Raw genomic sequence first — 19,835 nt, forward strand, 5'->3', positions numbered from 1 at the left:
AATTTGCAATACATAAAATCACAAAAAAGGTTAAGAAAAGTTAATTCAACTATTTCTGGAAGATGGGCTCTGTAATAAAAAATATAGCAGTTTAATTCAGAAGTCTATTAGTGAGGCTTTTGGGAAAACCAGTACAATGATATTTAGAGGGAGAGTTCCAGCATGATGAGCATATGTACTTTCTCCCAAGTGATGTCAAGCTGCTGCTCATATAAAACTTCTTAGACCCAGACTGATGTTTCTAAAGCAAATTATATTGTAATTCAGAATGGTGTCTTAAATCTTCCCCACCATCTCTATAAAGGAATATGTACCAATTCTGTATACAGCTGAAGGGAGCTTCCCTTGCCAAGGAAAGACATTGAAAGATGTGTAGGGCATGGGCACAAATGTCATTCTGGGGAGCAAGACTTTGTATAACTTGATAAGATGTGCTTAATATTAAGTGCTAACAATACTCTGCTGCTTCTGCTTGTTTATTTCTCTAGAAAAGGTTATGTTCAATATGAGGAAACATTAGCGTCTTTCCCAAGTTTATAAAAAATTAATTAAGGAAACCATCAGCTAAACAAATAACCAACAGGTGCATTACTTGTGCAGTAATAGCACAAGCTCGATTTACTAATTTGTTATTGCTGAAGGAGAGTTACTACAGAGATAAATGCCCTCATGCTCTTGTCAAGGATGCCTGCCAGCAATGTAAAGGTGAAGCCTCAGAAAGAATGGACATATTAATGGTGAAGTTAGACAGCTAGCAATTCTGAGTAGATAGACTTCCCCAGGGAATACCGGCTTACCTATGAGGAAGCTTTCTCCTAAACCATCATAGGTTACACATGTATCCACATTGTGACAAAGGCTGGATGGAAGGCTTAGAAACAGTTACATGAACATTTCTAGCTCCCATGGTGTGTAGTTAACTCATCCAAACTCTTAGTTTATTTCAACTTTTTCTGAGATATTTTCACATCACAAACACAATTAGTTACTGCACAACACTGAAAGCTTCTCAGGAATGTTTGGAAAATTTTATCTTAAACTTAAAGCTTCTCTAGATCAGTAGGGAAAAGTCCAGAAGATCAGGTGAGTATGGGCTGAGAGACTCAAACAGTCAGGTGAATTCCAGAGAACTCTTGTAGGGAGGATGTCTTATCTTTGGCTCAAGGATTGACTCTTGTATAAAAATGACATGTGCTTGCCATATACTACAGAACAATTTTATAAGTAGAAATGATGACAGCCCCAGAATTTGCACTGAGAGTTCTGTGGGTGGTTACACAGGTAACAAAAGAAAAGGAATCTGAGGATTATCCTGAGGCTGCTGCTTGCATAGCAGACATATTGTTTGTAGGTTGGCATGTTCATGTGGAGAAGTAACCAAGATTGCAGGCAGTTAAAACTGTCCCTTCCAGGCCATTCCTGCGTGACACTCTTTCTTCATCCCTCTGTGTTTCCCACCTTAACCCCTCAAATGGAACCAGATCCTGATTGCTGCCCACTGTATGGATGATAATCTTCAGTTTCAAGTTTCAAGAGCCACAAAACCTAAGTTCATCTTCCCTCCTGGGTTTTCTTTTTTGTGTATATTTTTCCACTTCAAGATATTATTAGATAAACAACATATTGCTCAATTTTCATATAAGTTCAATGATGTTCCCTAGTCTTTAAAAACTGTCTGGCATTTCCAAGGGTCAGCTGGAAAACAGAAGAGGTCCAGAAGTGATAAATAGGTCCTCGAGTGTGCCTTCAACTTTCATGGACTCAGAGTTTAGATAGGCCACACACTGAGGTGAAGTTATAAGACTTGGTCAAGGAGACAGGTGCCTAGGTGATTTCATCTGCTGAGCATCTTAATCTTGATTTCAGCTCAGCTCATGATCTCACAGTTTGTGAGTCTGAGCTCTGTGTCAGGCTCTGTGCTGACAGAGCAAAGCCTGGTTGGTATTCTATCTTCCTCTCTCCCTGGCCCTCCTCTGTTCATTCTCTCTCTCTCTGTCTCTCTCTGTCTCTTTCTCTCTGTCTCCCAAAAGTAAATAAATATTTAGAAGAATGGGTTAGGGAGACAAGAGCACAGGAGTAGAAACAAAATAATTTAGTTTTCCAGATCTGTCTATACCACCACTTAGCTCTGTTTATCCAGAATAAAACACCTAACCTTTTGCTTTAAAATAAAAAAGAACTCACCTTAAAAGTGTGTGGGAGGATTAGAGTAGTTATTTCCAAAGTAATATTTTCTAAAATAATTTTATGAACTTAGTTCCTTAGAAGTAAGCAAACTAGCTGGGCAGGGAACAGACTTCTGCCTCCAGATCCTGGAATCGTGCTTCCTTGGAGCTCCTTTGATTCCCAGGGTCCAGGCAGGAAAGAAATCCCTCTGTCTTGGGAAGTCACCAGCCAGGTTTCTCAAGGCCTCACCAGGGTGTTCTTCCTGCCAATATTTCTGGCTTTCAGAGCTCACATTTAAAGATTCCAGTTTGTCCAGGATTTTCCCAGTTTTAGCCCTGCAAGCCCTGCATTCTAGTAAGTCCTTGAGTCTCAGACAATCTGGAATGTTTGGCCCTCCAGCCAATTACAGTATCAAATCTTTTATGCTTTTGAGAAACAACCTGCCCCCAGATCACCTCAGCATAAGATAGGCTTTCTGGCAACATCAAGCTTTCTTAGAATTTTCCAGCTCTGTCTGCTGGAGCATAACCAGCATTTCTGCCCATTTTTTAGCTCACTTATCACAACTAGCAGTTTGTTGGACTAGACCTTCAGACTCCATTTAACCTCTCTTGGCTACCTAACCCTGCACAATCTGTCTTTTCTTCTTTATGTTGCACAGATCTCTTTTAATCTTTCCATCTACCTCCAAATACAACATGCAGTTGACATCTTGAATGGGCTAAATCTGTTTGGTCAGGAGGAAACAATTGTGATTATATCACAGCCTCTGATCTTCCCCAGAGTAGGGGTGTGCAAACTTATTCTGTGAAGGGTCACAGAGTACATATGTCAGATGAGTAGGCTACAAATTCTGTTCACAGAGTAAGTAGAACCCTGCTTTTATTTCTGGTGGTTCATAAGCTGAAGGATGAGTGACATCCAAGGATGAGCTTGGGTAATTGTGGGACAAATCAGTAGGAAAGTGACTGCTCTTTGTGTGGACTTCAAACCTCTCACATGACCTTCAATTTAGTCTACTCCCATTATACTCTCTAGGACACATCCAGGAATCCATAAGATACTAGATAGATGAATGATGTCAATTTGGATCTAAATTTATAAAGAAAGATCTATAGTTTATGGACACTTTTTGTAAGCTAAGGGTTAAGATGATGTGCACCTGACTTCATGCCAGAGTGAGTTTCCACCCATGCTTTTGCACCATCTTTAACAGTGATCTATGAAATGCACAATATGAACCACAGAGAAGCTTAGCCCCATGATTTGATTTGAATTGTTTCATTTTAATAAGAGCACATCTTTGGAATAATTCAGAGGTTAACACTTGATATTAAGTGTTCTAATGATATAAAATCAAAAGCATTTAGAAATGGAGCATCTCCCATGTGACCTGCTGACCATTCATGGTACCCCAGCTGCAAGAGAAGGAATGGTCCTCAGAAGTTATCCTTTAAGGAAACACCACATTTGTATTCAAAGAATTAGCAAGTCAGTCTGTCGTGTTAAATGGCCTAATTTCCCTAGAGGGTCAGATGTGCTTTCCTACATCTTTGAAGCTTGTGAAATTATTCTAATTTAAAAACTCTTGTCTGTATGTAAAGATGAAATAATTACAACAATAGAAGCTCAAAAAACAATCCCAGGCTCAGTCTGGCTCTGCTGCTGCCCCTGTAGGTATTGTGATCCTCAGCCCCCCAGGTCAGCTCTACTCAAGGTAGGACACACCACAGCAGCCTCTGACTATCTCCTGTTGTGACGCAGGCCCTAATACTTGTTTCCACTGATTTGCAATAAAGCTAAAGACTACACACAGGCCAGGGATCAGACGCTGGGCATAGTCATAAGCAGTTCTTCCCTCTCCCTGCTCCCCTGTTACATTCACAGTGCAAGCCACACCTGCTATGGCAGGTGTCTCCTCTTGGTCACTGAGCAGTAACTAGAGGGGGGCATGCTATGACTCCTATAAGATTTTTGACTCAGTATTTTGTGGGTGCTGTGGCTTGCAGTACTCTGTTGGGCTCTGTACTCTGACCGGGTATTGCTCTTCTTAACCATCAAGAGCCTGTGTATTTTATATTAATGGTCCTTTATGAGCTGGTCATTCGCCTGTCACGTGGATTATTTACCTGTCCAGTTACCTTCCCATTCTCTGACCATGGGGTTTGTTCCTAGAGTGGCCCAAGTTGGCTGTAACAGACAACACTGAGTAACAGACAACATTAAGTCTCATCCCTGTGGCCCACTATGCTCCTATGGTGGCAGGCAACTCCCTGTGCCCAGATATCCCCCTCCTCATGCCTCTTGGTTTTATCCTTCAGAGGCTTTTATCTGAAACCACAGGATCTGTTTGGTACAGGGAAATTGGCTGTCAATCCATAGTGGGTATGTAGTTATAAATAAATTCTCCAACATTTTCCATCCACCCCTTGGATGTGCCTAATCAGGGTCAGCAATTGTCCACCCTTTGGTGGCTTTCTCTCCTGAGTTACAGTCTCCAGCTCCCTCACTCTTACTTCCTCAGAGCCCCTCCCCTAATCTCTGCTCCCAGTTCATCACATCTCGGGTTCTGGTTTAGGGGAAACTGAGTCATTGGGTTATTAGGGGTCTTCTAGAAGTCCTTCTGATCCATAATCAGGTAACAAATCATGTTTGCTTTGGTGGAAAGGCTGCAGAAGGTCTGTCCTAGACATTGCTGGAGTTATGTGTCCACCCAAGCAAGATCCAGTCAGTGAGAAAAGGAAGGTAAGATGCAGTGAGATGCAGAAGCCAGAGGTGGAAGATCAGGGGCCTTGTAGCATCCAGGTCCACAGTTCTGCTACCCAAGACCAGGAACTCTGATTCAGTCCTGTGGGTTAGTTAAAAAGTTAACAAACTCCTGCTCTTGCCTTGGCTAGCTCACAGGCACACAACAGTGAGGAAAGCCACAATTTCAGCAACCACATCCCTTAAGCAGTGCCCACTGCTAACCATTCCTCAGCTCTGCTCCTGGAGCTGGATTGCTGCTCTGCTCACAGCACTCAGGGCCTTCATTGATACTAGGGCTAGCTGCCCTTCTGTGGGCTCCACTGCCCAAGTCCTTTCTGCTGATTCTATTGCCTTCTCCCTTTCCTTGTAGATATGTCTCTGAGACTCTTAAGTAACTACAATGACTAGTAGAGACTAAAAAGAATCCAGTTTTCAGGTCCATGTATAGTGACAACTATACATCGTTGGATTCATACAGACTTTATTTCTCCCTCTTCCTATTTCTCATGCTCCTCCTCTATGTTGTTTATCAAGTACATTCTATGAAGATTGTATGTACTTTGAGGTTCTCTCTGTGGAGCTCAGGGAGATTTGGTTTCATCACTGAGCTCTCTTTCTCACTTTACACTGGTCAGGGTCACTTTGTCCTGGCCTTTTTCTCTACCTCTTTAGTCTTTATGCCAGTCTCATTTTCTTAACTTACTGAATAAAATTTGAGTCTGAATTCCATTATTTTATAAATAACCATCTATCCTGCCATATGAATAGTGGTAAACTACAGAAGCATAAAGTGATAGAGAATTAGCATAAGTAAAGGCCCTCAAGAGCATAAATTCTAATTCTCTTAATATTTTGTACAGTAGGAATAAGACCAAAGGGGTTAAGTGCTACTGAAGGGCACAACCACAATTGGTGATCACTGTGTGACCCTACAGCAGGTGTGATTTCTGCAGGACACATACTCACACAAGTCTTTAAAATTAGAATACTCTTCTCTCTGGTGGTTATTTTATAACCATTATTGTAAGAAAAAGTGCCATAAACTGTAAACTACTACATTTCTGATGATTTCCCTGAAGTAATCTTCCCTACTCTGACAGGAGATTTGGTTCAAAGTAGGATGATGCTTCGATACCACTGAAGGTGCTGGTCAATGAGTGAAGGGTTAAATGCACTTGAAATTGGGTCAGAAATAACACTTTTAAAAAAGATGCAGTCATTCCCACCCCCTTCCCCCATTTGTGTTATGCTTTTGAGCAAACCTTTTACTGAAAGTTTGGAAATAATGGTATTCCTTCAATCTCTTTCTAGATTCCTTTTTTCTTCCTTTATGAACTTACATCAACCAGTATCTCTTCTCATTTGATGGCTGTGACATCATTTTGGGCGAAGAAAATATGAAAGCAATGTGTGGTTTTATAATTACATGACTTCTTCAGGGACAATATCTGGTTCCAAGAAAATGTGCCAAATTAATTCTCTTAGATAGTTTTCAAGGCATATTTTCCCATGAGCTAACTAATTATTTGAAGGACAGAAGTAGTATGTAGGCCATTGCCAACATGTTTTCATAAAAATGAGCCAGTTCTCTCAGTCAAATAAGCTCCCGCTGAGCCATTTGTGTAGTTGTGGGCTAGGCAGATGCCAAAGGAGCCCTCAGATGGCAGCACAGCTCTCAATATCCATCCACGGACCTGTCCATGATGCCAAGATCTGTTGCAATTCCCAGACTTAATGTGTCCCACAAGCAACAATGTAGTAGGGGTTGCCAATACTCTATCATACAGCTCAGGTCCCCCAACTGCTGGTTATCTGTAGGCAGTTCCCTATAGGCTGATGACCTCCTCCATCTTTCTACCTGGAAATGTTCCCAGGCCTCAGGAAAATGTTTGATTCACACTTGAAGTCAGCTAGTATTCTGTGAGTTAATGCCTTGGAAGCAGCCTTCAAACAGCAATGGATGCGAGATAGAGTACATACCTACTCTTCAATCTTCACCAGGACAAGTAAGAGGTATGCTGTACATACAGCCCTTTGGGGGGGGTCTGCAGTAAAGCTGGGCTCCAGAGCCCACAGTGGTAACTCATTCATGAATGCACTCTTCACTAGCCACCTTCCCTTCACAGGCCTATCCCTTCACTCTTCTAATAATCTTTTCTGGAGTCACTTCTCAAGTGAACTACTTACACCCAAAAGTTTGTCTAAAAGCTTGCTTTTGGGAAGAACCCAAATTAACACATATATGAGAGAAATTCTCTTGTTATAATGTTGACCTTAAGGATAACAGGTGCAATTTCTGGGTCTTCTCTCTGATTCTCAGAGCTAAAGTTTGGTCAGGAACAATGGGAATTTTTCTTTTTCAACATTATTGTATTTATTTTATTAAAAAGTATGGTTCAAAAAAACACAAACAAATCAGAAAACTTTTACTTAAAACTAGTCCAACGAGATGGATAGGGTTGATGTCACCCCATTCCCTTCTTTCCATGTATATGAAGCTGTAACCATATCTGACAGCAAGCACTCAAGTACACTTTGCCTTTCCTGTTGAACATGAATGAACTTCTCTGAACAAGGAAGATAAATGAAGTTTTACAAGATATAGGCACTTTATGTTCCCAGTTTTTAAAAATAAGCTAAGTGAAAAATACTTAGTAAAAGTAACTGGAACAAAATTTTAAGAGTTCTACCATTAGTTCTAGTGACTTACACTCGATGCAAACAGACAGCATCAAACAAGTAAAACAAACAGAAGTTTAACTGGGTTTAATGGGCATATATGTAAAAAAGAAATCCAATTTACAATAATTGGAGAAAAATGGCCATTTGAATCCAACTTAAAGATATACCAACAATATGCATTAAGTCTTGTGTACCTAGGTAGCTGAGTAACATCTGAAAGCTTTGCAAGAGTGTGTGAGAAAAGCAAAAGGTACTTTTGATTCCATAATATCTGATTAAACAAAACAAAGAAATTTACAAAAAATGTACCAAATGACACTTTAAAATAAATATTTAATCATTTTGATGAATATATACATGAAATTTTAATGTCATCTAGATTTTCTAAAATTTGAATGCACACCTGGAGACTTGTGAAGACACATGACTTTATTTCAGCAGGTCTAGGGTGGGGATTAATATTCTGCATTTCTAGTAAGCCCCTGGGTGGTGCCAATATTACCTCCTCACTGACAACATTATAAACCCCAGGAAACAAGAGGACCTGAAAGGCCAAACTTTTATTCAGATTGACATGTAACTTCTCTTAAATTGAGAGAATCCTTCAACCTTGCATCTGGCCTCAGGTGTCAGTATCAAAAAGAAACTCTTATAATATATTGGCATGACTATGGGGTTTTGTTATTCAAAGTTGAGACAAGATCAAGCTGCCTTATGCAATAGAGCTTTTACTGGGATTCATCAGCATCTTTAAAAAAATGGAAACTTTCCTCTGATGCTTGAAGATCTTGTTTTTTCTCTCTCCTCTTTTTGTTCCCTATATTTTTTGTAAACTGTAAATTGGTCTAAAGGTTTGATTAGATTCCATCTGAATGTTTTTGACAAGAATATTTCATGGGTGACATTATTTTATTCTGCATTTTTTCATTGCTCATGTCAAGTTTTATCAGTAGGTTTACTGGTTAACAGCCAGATCTCTCCATTGTAAAATTAGATTTTCCCTTGAAATTGACAAGTAATCTGTGGAGTTTCCCAATGACCCATAATTTAATAGTATTACTTAATGTCTAATGGTTATCCTTGCCTGAATTAATTACATCATTGAGAGTTGCAGAAAGGCCATTTTCTAATTCTGTCTTTTAGTTGCTGTTTTTCTGGGAAGAAAAAAATGTCCTGTCAACTAAGAATGACTAAATGCCTTCTAAACAGCCAGAATAAATGTTTAATTCCTTCCTTTTATCATCAATTTTTAGAATAAGGAATTGGTCAGTCTCCTCCAATGAGGACAAAGCAGTAGCGCTCTCTCTCCTCCTCCTCCACCTCTCTCCTTCCATTTCTCTCTTCATCTCTCCCTCTCTCTTCCTCCCTTGCTTTCTTCCTCTCTTTCCCTTCCTCACTCCTTTCCCCCTCTTATCACTAAAGGTGCATACATTTTTATCTAATGTTTTGAAATCAGTTACAATAATTCATCTTGATGTTTAAATTGTCACATATAGGCTTGGTAGGAGCCTTTTCAGACTGATGCCCTTTGGCATTCCCCATTTGTCTTTTGGTCATCCTTTGGCACTGTCACATAAAAGGACCTCCCAGGTTCTTTGTGCATCTTCTCATCCTCAGATTTGGAATAAGGGTTCCCCTGAAAAAACACAAACTGGGCATTGAGATGGTTACTACCAAGAGTGATGTTGTTTTTAGGTCATTTTAATTTTTCTTATTAAAATCTTTTACTATAGGACTTTTCTGAACATTTATAGTTGTGTACCTAAAAGCATGATTAATAACATTAGCCTATTTGTGTGTGTGTGTATATATTTATATGTTATATATATATAAAAATATATAATAGTTTTAACATTTCTATTTCAGCATTGCTACCAATGAAATAGTAAGTAAAAAATAGTGAAGATGACTTTTTTCACAGTTCTTGTCATTTAAATGTATTCTTCAAAGATACATAGTTTTAAAAGTCAGATAAGTATTTTTTAAGCTATGATGTTTCCAATTTGATATACCCTTATGTTTGTTTTTAATTTTAGCATTTTCTACTTATTCTTTTTTTACTATAATTTTATTTTTTGACCATGTAAGATATTGATGGGGCTCAAATACAAATGTGTACTCTGATGTTACAGTTCCATCCATCATACCTCTGCCCCTTTGCTGTTAGGTGATTACTTTAGCAAAAGCATCAATAAATATTTATTAAATATGAATAAATATTTGATTTATCTTTCTAGTGCTTTTTTCTGAAACAGAACAAAACAAAACAATATATATGTGTATAAGCCTATGTATTAGTATTACATTTAATATTTTATACAAAATATAGCATTCAATTTATAATGCCTCATACCTGGTTTTCTTTCTCCCATACCTTCTGCCTTTTCTTTTTCCTTCCTTCCTTTCTTTCTTTATTCCATTCACAGTAAATCTTAGAGGTTACTCTTTATTTTACATGCTACATATGCAAGCTGTTCACCATCACTATTTTTTTAACAGCTTTGTAGTGATCCAGTATGTGGCTATACTATAACTTATTCAGGCAATCCTCTATTAATGCTCCTTTGGATTGCTTTATATCTTTTTTAAAAAGTACATATTTATTTATTTTGAGAGAGAAAGAGAAAGCACAAGAGGAGGAGGGACAGAGAGACAGGAGAGAGGAAGAATCCCAAGCAAACTCTGCACCATCAGCTTGGAGCCCTACCACAGCCCACTAACCACAAGATCATGACCTGAACCAAAGTTGGATGTTTACCCCACAGAGCCTCTGTTTTATTCTATCTTTTGATGTAATAAATCACACAATGAATAAACGTGAACATCCGCTGTTTCATATTTGCGGAGATGTATCTTCAGAGTAGAATCCTTAAAATGGTATATCAGAGTCAAAAGTAATTCAGAAGTAGTGAGATTAGATATTGTCAAGTTCTTCCCCATAGAAGTTGTGTCATTTTGCCTTTTTCCCACAAGTCACTGCAAGACTTGTCATAAATTTTCTTGTAGTGTGATAAGAATTGACACCCAATGCTGTTAACTTCTATTTGCAAACATCATGTTTAGAATGTTTTCATTGATATCCATAACCGATATTAATTTGCATTTTCCTGTTGTGTACAAAATTATATTTGCTTTGTAAAAAGGAATTTGGAATTTTCTCTTCTTTGTTTATGTTCCAAAATAATTCAAATAGGATTACCTTGTCTCTGAAATTTTAGTAGATACTTTATTAATCATAGAGCTGAGGCTATGTCAGAGTGTTCTCCATTTTGTGTGTGTGTGTGTGTGTGTGTGTGTGTGTATGTGTGTGTCTGGCATTTGGTCTCTTCAGACTTCATATAAGTACTGTAATAGTTTGGGAAAGAATAGCTTATTCCTAGGAAATTACTTATTTCATGTAGGTTTTTAAATTTTATAACATAGTCTTGTATGAAGGAGTCTCATTTGATTTACTTTTTAATTCTCTTAGCAGTTATTTTCCTATTATTATTTTGTGGAGTTTTGTTTTCTCCTAAGTTAAGTAGTTTTGTTTTGCTTTGTTTTTGTTTCTGCTTTTTTTCCACAGAGATAGATTTTAATTTACAAATTATTTTTTCTGTTTTCAAACTCAGTAAATTCTTTTAATATCTTTGCTGAGAACTCTGTTTTATGATATTAATATTCTGCTTTCCTTTGCTTACTATTTGCATGAGATATAATTTTCCATTCTCTTACTTTTAATTTGAATATATATACATAACTATATATAACTATGTATATACACACATATATACATATATATTCATATATATGTATAAATATATATATATATAAGATCCTTTCATAAAGTTGAGGATATCCCCTATTCTTAAAATTTTTTAGTATTTTTGTTTTGAGAGAGAGAAAGAGAGAAAGCATGAGCTGCAGATGGGCAGAGAGAGAGGGAAAGAGGGAAACACAAAATCCAAAGCACTCCAGGCTCTGAGCTGCCCCACAAACCACAAGATCATAACTTGAGCCAAAGTTGGATGCTTAACCGACTGAACCACCCAGGCGACCCAGGAGGTTTCCTTATTCTTAATATTTTATGACTATTTTTATCATAAGTGGATTTTGAATTTTTTCAAATTCTTTTTCTGCATTGGTTGATGTGATTATGTGAGATTTATTCTTTACCCTGTTAGTATAGTGAATTACATTAATTTTTAAAAATATTTAATCAGATTGCATCACTGGGACATGCCTCACCTGTCCAATGTCTTTAATTCTTTTTACACATTTTTTACTATTTTGTTAAAGATTTTTATATCTATCTTCATGAGGGATATTAGTTTGTAGTTTTTTGTTTTTGCACTGTCTTTGGTTTTGGTGTTAGTGTAATCATAGCTTTAATTAATCAAGATGCATTAAGATGCATTAAGAAATAGTTCTTATTTCTTTAATATTTATAGTGGTATTCCAGATAATCTATTTATTATTAGATTGGTTGTGGTAGTTTTTAATTTTTGTGGAACTAGTCCATTCAGTTAGTAAGGTGTCAAATTTGTGTGTAGAGTTGTTCTCAGTATTCTTTTATTATCCCTTTGATATCTGAAAATTGTGTACTGATGTCCTTCATGTCATTCCTGATATCTAGTGACTTGAGTCTTGTCTCTTTGTTGTCAGTCTTGCTAGAAGTTTGTCAATTATAGTGATTTTTTCACACAGTATGGATTTTGTTTCATTGAACTTCTCTATTTTTCTCTTTGTGTTTTACTGATATGTGTTCTTTATTCTTTCTCTTTTCCTGGTTGCTTTGTTTGTTGCTTTTCTTGTATGTACCTGTGTGTTCAAGGGATGGGAACTTAGATTGATTTGAGACTTTTTTCTCTTCTAACATTTATATTTCGTGCTAGAAATTTCACTCTCAAAAACATAGCTGTGTTTCACAAATTTTGATAAGGTGTACTTTCCTTTTAATTTCATACTGTGTATCTTTTACTTCTCTTTAGATTTCCTCTTTTATGCATGGATTACATTGCTAAGAAATGTGTTGTTTAGTTTCCAAATGTTTGGAGATTGCTCTCTTTCTGTTATTGTCTTCTATTTTGGTTCCCTTGTGGTTGGAGAACACACACACTGTGTGATTTCAATTCTTTTAAGTTTGTTGATATTATTTTATGGCTCAAGATTAAAGTCAATCTTGATATATGTTCTGTGTTCCCTTGAAAATCATGTATATTGTGCTGTTGCCATGTGTAGCATTCCATAAATGTCAATTTGAACATAATGAAATGCTGATTGATGGTGTTGAGTTCTTTTATACTCCTGTTGACCTTTTGGCTAGTTCTATCCAGTGTTGAGAGAGAGGTTTTGGAGTCTCCAAATGTAGTTGTGGGTTTTTCTGTTTCTATTTCACTTTTTTTAAATGTCATTTTATTTTTTATTTTTTTAATTTTAAAATTTTTAATTTTATTTATTTATTTTTTTATAATAGTTTATTGTCAAATTGGTTTCCATATAACACCCAGTGCTTTTCCCCACTTTTCAGTTGTTGTTTCACATACTTTTCAGCTTTGTTGTTTGGTACATACACATTTAGGATTGCTATCTCTTCTTGGTAAATTGTTTTATTATTATACAGTGTTACTTAGGATCTCTGGTAATTTGATTTGTTTTGATGCCTAATTTATCTGATGTTAATATGTATTGTTGATTCTGCAAAAGCATTGATTCCTTTGATTACTATTTACATTCTGTATCATTTACCATCCTTTTACTTTCAATTTTTGTGTATATATATATATTTGTATAAATATATACATATACACATACATATATGTGTATATACACAAAATATATATACCTGTTACTTTTAGTTTATATATATATATGTATATATATATACACGTATATATACACACACACACACTATATATACGATATACTATATATATATACTATAGTATATATAGTATACTATATATACTATATATGGTATGCAAGTACTATATATACGATATACTATATATATTTATTATTTAATCCAGTCTCCCACTCTCAATCTTTAAATTGATATATTTAAATAATTTACATTTAATATAATTTTTGGCATGTTAGACCTTAAGTCTGACATTTTACTTTTGTCTTATTTTTCTCTCTAATTTTTTGCCTCTACTTTTTATTCCTCATTTCTGTTATTTGAATATTTTTTCGAATCCATGTTTATTTATTTGAAGTCCTCTTCAGTGTAGCTGTTTGTGTATCTTTACTTAGTGGTGGTAGTTAGTGTAATATTATGTGTGTGGAAGTTATCATGTCTATAGGTATTATCATTTTATCTGTTCCAGTAAAGACAATCATTCTTTATATCTCTTTACCCTCCCTAATTTAAATAGAATTGTTTTAAATATTTATATATACTCAGAATCATATTAGACGATATTATAATTTCTAAAGAAATTATAAAGCCTTAGGTGTTTCCATGAAGGTATTACAGGATGAAGACTATTTATAAGAAACTGTGCTGTGCATCCACGCTGGGTTTTCATTTTCAGTTTTCCACTTATCCAAGCCTGACCTGTTTTTGTGCCGTTTCTTCTGTGATCCATTTTTATGTCAGCGCTTCTACCCTCCTTTGACCACTCCTTAAGTAGACCCTGCAACACTGATTTAGCATCCTCAGTAGTTATAAAACCTTCATATATGATGCCTCAGTCCTCTAAGAAACATGGATGTCCTCACAACCAAGTACTGGCACCTCTCACTCTTTGCAGTGTGAGGACCCAAGGTAGAAAGAGAAAGGAAGGGAGTAATCTCAGGAGGAGTACCAGACTAAGTGTGTCAGCTTGATCCTGCAGAAGACACCTCAAATGTCAGCTACACTTCAGAGCTGTCTCAATCCCAAAACAAGGGTCTGGGCTTTCAGAGTCCCACCCTCATGAGTCATTGTTTTATCCTCTTAGTGTTAGGGGGAATACAAGTTCCCAGGCACATCTAGTGTCTGCTGACTCTAGTAGCCTGAGGGTTTTTTGTTTTTTTGTTTTTGTTTTTATTTGTTTATTTATTTTTTTGAGGAGAGTCACGGGAACTGGCTTTGGAAGTGAAAGTATGCTGAAAGGAGGGGGTAAAAAGGTGGTAAAAATATCTGAGGGAGTTAGGGTGAAGAGCTGTCACTATCTGCTACAAAACATCCATATGAGTTGTGTACAGATGGCAGATGAGCAAGGGTCTGAATATTCCTAGTAGTGCATCTTCAAGGACATCTTTCTGAGGGAAGTCAAATTCTTTCTTGTCTGAAGGCAGGAACACAAAGAAGATGTGCTTTTGAGATTCATCTTGGCCTCAGGATTCGATGATCCACCCCTTTCCTTCACTCTAGGGAGCTCATCACTCTTAGGGAACCATGACCTTAGGATACAAAGTGTTACAGAGGAAGGTATTCCATTTAAAATGTCTTTTTCCCAGTCCTGTTTTGGATTAAGTTGGGGGATTTTGTCCTTCATACAGTCACTATCCATGCACATGGCTCTCGTTTAGTAATTGGTTCTACTTTAATATTCTATAGGCTTGACTCTCCAAACATAATTAGAAATTTTTTCATATTAAAAATAATACAGAATCATATTAAAAGAAGACCTACACCTTAGACTCTTTTTCCTGCAGAGTTGGAATACTTAAAAGGCAATACATAAGTGGAGTTAAATGTTGGGAAAAATTCTCAGAATCTGTGGTTTTAGAACATAGGAGTTTCTCTAAGGCACTATTTGACAGGTCAATAGGCTTCAGGTTTGTAGAGCAATCTCGGAAAAAATAAAATCTTCAGGGTAATTGATGTGCACAATATATCTGAAAAAATGTGTCAATTTCTTAAGTGGTGTTTGCTCTGGGAAATAAAGGTTGCAAAGGAGAAAACTTCAGATCTATTCCTTGATCTCAAATGGGTGCAGGGTGTCCAGGCAGAAGATGCAGCAAGAAGCTCTACATATACAGGATAAAGATAGAGCTGAGATCTCTACATATACAGGAGAAAGATAGAACTGAAATAAGGAAACCCTGCTTTGATAATGACTGGGGGTTTGTTTAGATACTTATTCAAATAAATTACGTATTAAAATTAAAATACTAAATTAAAATACTTTGGGAAAATATAATAGATAATGATTCTCCACAAGAGTATTATAATCATTGATTGCCCTTATGTCCAGTTTTTGACTTGTGGTGTGTCTGTTGTTCTTTAAGAGAAAAAACAAAAGGCAATGGACTCTGGATGCCCCAACAAATTTATAAAGATAAAATCTGGCTTCTTATTACCTAATTTTTATGTGAATGAATGTGAAGATAACTCAAAATATTATCCTAACCTACCACAGCTGTTTAATCAATACATTTTGTGACATTACAACATGTTAAACTTCTTGTGCAGTTCTTATTACTGCAAAGAGATAAAGAGATCCCAGCTATTTTTTTTTTTAAAACACATGTCCCCATAAGAATCAAAGCTGCATTCTGAATTCCTAGTGACCCCTGGTAATGGAGGGACTGCTTTGCATATAGCATACACTTGGCTGTAGAGAGGATAAAAGAATAGTAAAGATGGTTGGAAAAATACTCCCTCTAGGAAGAAAGTCACAAGAATAAGTTCTGACGGAGTTGAAGGATCAGTTCCAAAGTCCTGGTGAGGAGAAGAATGTGGTTTAAAAGAGAGAGAGGGACCCAGGGGAGGAATTATTTTCTGAGGCATCTCATTAGTTCAAAGGCCTCCCTCTCTCTGAGCTGACTCCTCCTTGGAAGATGCTGTTAGAAGGAGCACCCTGACCTAAAACAGCTGATAAAAAAGGTGTAGGAGTGGAATATTTGAGGAATACATATACCTATGGGGGAACAAATCTAAAAGTTGATCAAGAAAAAAATTTGAAGAGAAGTATAGGAAGGACATAGGAGGGAAAGCCCAGGTTTCAAATTCAGGCAGATCAGGCTCCCTGTGGCTCTAAGAGACTATGAAAGAAGCTCAATGGTTGGTGACTGTAAGCAAGATTTGCCTCTCTATACCTCAGTTTCCCTGTCTGAAAAATGCATAAATATTGCCATGTATACAAATGAAAACGTACTCATTTCCTTGCATAGGTTATTCCTGAAAAGGTAAGCAAGCAAAACAAAATGAAATAAAACAAAAAGCAAACCTGCTGGGATTACCCTCTCTGTGGAGGAAACTGGAAACCATGTCCCCATGGTGGAGACTAACTACCTTTCATTGAATGCACACTGACCCAATTTGATATTTGAAAAAATTTGCATGCATATATTTTTAAATTAAAATAAAACTTTTTTTTTAAGAGTACACATTAACTATGTATGAATCATAACTTCATGTTTAAGGACATTATAATTCATATGGGAACAGATTCTAAAATTTGAATTTTGGGCAGGGAGACCATGACTAATTCCACTGAAAGGGAAAAGACCAGTGTAGCCCCCAGGTCTCTGGGTTTGAATTTTTTTAAGCTATTTACAGAGCACAGGATTGGTTTTTGGCTCCCACCATGTTTATCTCCTCTCGTGGAGAGGATTTTCATAGGGAAAAGCTGTAAGGTCAGGTGGGAAGAGTGGAAAGCCACATCTGCAAGATTAGACAAGTGTACACATGGGCTGTGTGAGCTGGGTGCATGGAGGCAGATGTGCCCCAGTGGACTTTGAAACATGAGGTAAGCAGCAGGAAAATATCAAACATTGGAAAGAAAAACATTGCTCCGTATTTGAAGAAAAAGAAAAGGCATTAAGACAAAATCCCAGCCAAGATAGAGGAAAAGGATAGGCGGACATGGAAGCAAATAGAGACAACTAATAGTAAAACCAGACTTGAGCTTGGGTCTGCAAGATCATATGATTAGCAGATTAGTGTTGGATAAAGCTGGCCCTGCTCTCCAGGAGGATACCTTTCAAACACAGCCCTTGGGTGCTGTTCTCACTCCAGGGAGCTCTGCCTGAATTTTGAGAGCTGCTAAGGAGAGCACCACAACAGTATGTGGAGAGATTAGAAGCAATTAGTGTTCACAAGCTCCTTGTAATTCCAAAAGTTCTGACAAGATAGGCATTTAAATTGCTCTATAGTTTTCTTGTAGAATTAAAAATTACAGACTTAAAATGCACATGATTACCCAACTGTGTAGGAGAACTGCTGTGATCAGAGAGGCCACCCTGTTAACAAAAATATAAAAATCAGCATAATATGACTCTCTTCTTCTGAAGTGATCATTATAATTAACAACAGCATTTTATCACTCGTTCCCTCAAATTCATAAATATTTCAGGATTAACTCTGCTAATTGGGATAAAAAAATTCTTCACAGAAATTACAATATACCATAAAGTAGTGTTGTATGTACTGATTTTGGTTTCTGAATTAGGAACAGGCGAGGAAGTGACTGGGCTGTATTCTGGCATTGGTGACATTAGCAACAGTGCATGATTTCTTGTGCATTATTTTATGTGTGGTTTTAGCCCTGCTCTGTGGGTTTTATGACAGAAATAAAGCAGCCAAAGAAAGAAAGTTAACTTGTTATCTACAACTCTGGGTGATTCCCACTCTGTGCCTTCTTGCAGCCAGATTTCATGAAGAACCCCACAGTAGGCAGTGGTCTCACTTATCGCCCATGTGTCTAGGATGCCACTGTTTCCTTGGCATAATTGAAATGATATTCACTTGAACTGAGACAGGATGCCTGGCAGCTTAATGCACACAGGCACCAGCAATTCAGTAAACTCATGACCTGCACTGTAGACTTACTTTGGCCTCAGAGAATAGTTTTTCTGTGTTCAGTACTGTATGACGGAGATGGAAGCAAATCTTCTGACTACAGGATTATTAATATCACCTGTGTGTTTGTTTTGTCTTCTCAATTTATTACATCTGTAATGATTTGCTACAATATATAGGTGGTGGTAACTTATCTTTACCCATAATTCTTATGATTTCTTTTAAATATTGTTATAATTTATATTGTTAGTGATCATACTCTAATGATTATAGCTACCACATGTCCAGCAGTATCCAGTTGATAATGGACTTCTATCATTCCTTGGCATGTTGAGATGTTTTCCACTTGCTCAAAGAGTAACATGAGACCCTAGTACTTCAAAACTTTGTCTGGTATATTTTTTCCATTATTTTCAACTTTTCTTTCTTATTTTTAAGTGTTTCTCCAATGGATAACACATTGTTAGATTTTGCTTTTTCTTATTAAATATGAGAGTTTTTATTTTTACATTAGTATTCTTACAGTTTTAAGAATATTACAGCCTTTGTCTTACTAGGTATTATTTTTTCTACTAGGTCTACTGTCTACTAGGTATTATTATTATTATTAGGATTTTTCATTGTCTTCTTTTCACATCTCCCACTTTTTGTGCTTCTCCATTAAAACACACATATTTTGTTCTTATGTGTATCCTCTTAATATAAGTTTGATATTTATATTTACTCAAATAACTCTGGGCTTCCATACTTAGAAATATGACATGTATATGGAAAATTTCACCAAATTGTCACATGTAGTTTAATGACTAGTTGTAAAGCTAACATCTGTTTAATTAGTATCAGAACATTAAGTGGAATGCTATGCTGACTGTGCCTTTTACCCAGTAACATTTTCTCCCCAAATGTCAATCGACTGATAAATAGATAAAGAAGATGTGGTATATCTATACAATTGAATACTACTCAGTGATGAAAAAAGAATGAGATCTTGCCATTTGCAACAATGTGGGTGGAACTAGAGTATATTATGCTAAGAGAAATAAATCAAGCAGAGTAAGACAGATATCAAATGATTTCATTCATCTGTGGAATTTGAGATACACAACACATGAACACAGGCAAAGGGAAGGGAAAATAAGATAAAAGCAGAGATGGAGGCAAACCATGAGAAACTCTTAAAGATGGGGGTGCCAGGGTTGCTCAATTGGTTAACCATCTGACTTTGGCTCAGGTCATGACCTCACAGTTGGTGGGTTCGAGCCCCATGTCAGATTCTGTGCTGACAGCTCAGAGCCTGGAGCCTGATTTCTGAAACAAGCTCCAGGCTGTTTCTCCCATTCTCTCTCTCTCTCTCTACCTCTTCCTTGTCTCTCAAAAATAGATAAGGGGCATTAAGGAATCTACTCCTGAAATCATTGTTGCACAATATGTTAACTTGGATGTAAATTTTAAAAATAAATTAAATTAATTTTTTAATTAAAAAAATGAATAAACATTTAAAAAATGTTTAAAAGAAGCTCTTAAA

Source organism: Suricata suricatta, chromosome 12, assembly GCF_006229205.1.
Source record: "Suricata suricatta isolate VVHF042 chromosome 12, meerkat_22Aug2017_6uvM2_HiC, whole genome shotgun sequence".
Taxonomy (NCBI): Eukaryota; Metazoa; Chordata; class Mammalia; order Carnivora; family Herpestidae; genus Suricata; species Suricata suricatta.